Source organism: Callorhinchus milii, unplaced genomic scaffold (genome assembly GCF_018977255.1).
Source record: "Callorhinchus milii isolate IMCB2004 unplaced genomic scaffold, IMCB_Cmil_1.0 Scaffold16, whole genome shotgun sequence".
Lineage (NCBI taxonomy): Eukaryota > Metazoa > Chordata > Chondrichthyes > Chimaeriformes > Callorhinchidae > Callorhinchus > Callorhinchus milii.
The window spans coordinates 10630917-10633160 of NW_024704757.1; positions in this window are offsets into that span (position 1 = coordinate 10630917).

Consider the following 2244-nt stretch of genomic DNA (forward strand, 5'->3'; position numbering starts at 1 on the left):
ACTCTAAGTATGGTCTCACCAATGATTTATACAGTGGCAGGTTACTCCACTATTTTGGTTTGCTATTGATCTTGATATATCCCAAGATCTGATTTGCTTTACTCACTGCCAGAGCATTGTTAGGAGAGCTTCAATTTATTGTCAATCAGTACCCCCAGTCTGTTTTATCTTATATATATTACTTTCCTTCCGTTCAAATAATAGTCCCTTCCAGGATTTTTTGTCCCATGTGAAGTACTTTACATTTCTGCACATTGAATTTCATCTGCCACCGATCTGCCCAATTCTCAAGTATGTTCACACTCGACAGTAATTATCTGTGAACTGTTTTGTGATAATTGGACACAAGGAGCAAAATCAAATGCAAGTTTTTATTTTCTGTAAAATCTACCATAATAATGCCACATTTAGAACCGACTGTACACAATATTCCGGCAACAAAATGTGCTGATCTGCAAGACAATTTATCTCAGTAAATTGGACTCCAGAAGCAAGCTGCACAGGTAGGAACCACACATTGCTGTCAACACCTTCTAGAAAAACAGCAATGAAAATAAGCCCCGGGGGTACACAGCTAATTCCTCTCAATTTCTCTAGATTTTTTTCCCACCTTTGCCAATATTTCCTTCCTTTCCTGAAAGTGCTACAACTATTTCCTTCTTGTGAGGTTATAGTTCCATTGGCACGGCACCCTGTTACACATATGCCAGTCTTGACAGTGCTGGTAAGATACTTATGGAGGGGAAAAGGATTATTTCAACCTAAACCGACTGGTGGACCGATTGGTTAGTGACCAGCAGGAACCTTGTCTGATTTCCCCACTAGTGGCACTTGGGCCAATTGCTAATCCATGCCCATTTCTGAGGAAGAAGAGGGAAAATAATAATAGTATTCCAAGGCAGAAGCTAATTTTCTCCTCTTGTCTGAGTTCTGTTACCGTTGCACATTCCAGGTACGGAACATTCCTGGTCTCTATGGCTGATGACATTTTGTGGTGCATTAACCACATGCACGTGAGCCATCAACACAACTGCTTCGCTCTTGGTCTGTCTACAAGAGTAGGTCCCTGTGGCAGAACTGCAGTACCAGTTTATTTACATTTCACTACAAATAAAATGTCCAACCTTGCGGAAATTTAAACACAAACACGTTTCTTTCACCACTTCTCCTAATTCAAGGATACTCTATGGAAATGTTTTATTTCCATCACACAATTTGAACTCTGAGGGCTATACGTGATTAAATATCAATAGCCATTCTATTTCATCTCTTACATAACAGATTTCAACAAGCTTTTAGTGAGTTAGATTTCACCAGAAAAAAAATAGAAGTACAGTAATAGTGAGTTTCCACTAACAGTTTCAAGGAGGAATAGACAATGAATCCAGCCTGCTGCTCACTCATCCAATTTTTCAGATATATCCACCTTAACATTCAATCTGAACCATTTTAGTTGACAGGATTTTATCCAGCTTCATGTTGAAGAAAACTTCAGAAGTTCTTACCCCTTAACAGTTTAACCCAAAGGAAAGTACAGAAATGTTTTTTTAAATTAGAAGTTGCTTTGACCACAACAGCTGAAAGACAATGTACTAAACTCTCTGCTAATGATCTCTCTCCAGTTTCTGATCTTTTATCCTCTTTACATAGACGGGGGGGGGGGGGGGAGCATGTGGAACTGTCACCCAAATGCCACAAACCTAAAGATCCCTCCAGGTCCCATTACTTTCACCAACACCCGCTCAGAACGACAGCGAAATTGAACCGATCGTTTAAACAACAACAATAATAATCCTTGCATTTGATACAGGGCTTTTCACGTCTCTTCCTGACGTCTCACAGCTCTTAACGGAATAGACTGTAAAGTGAATTGACTGTGTGTGTGTGTGTATATATATATATATTATATAAACGCACTGCGAGACAGACACGGTGAAAAGTGGTCATTCGATCGCTCTTTGTGCACAATGCGGTGTCGTGTGGTGTCCCCGTGTTTACCCACGGCTCGGGTTACTGGGTGGTTTACTCTCTCACAGCATCACAGCGCAGGGAGGTGGTGGGGGGGGGGGGTGGGGGGCACCAGGCAGCACTTCAATGGGTGCTTCTGCTCCCTAGAAGCTGGGTATCCTTTCCTGTTGGTATTTGCAGCTTTAGATATATTATATATATATTATATATGTATATAAAAAAACTATTTGAATCTAGAGGGCAAATTATTATTAGTAGTATTATTATTACCCGTTC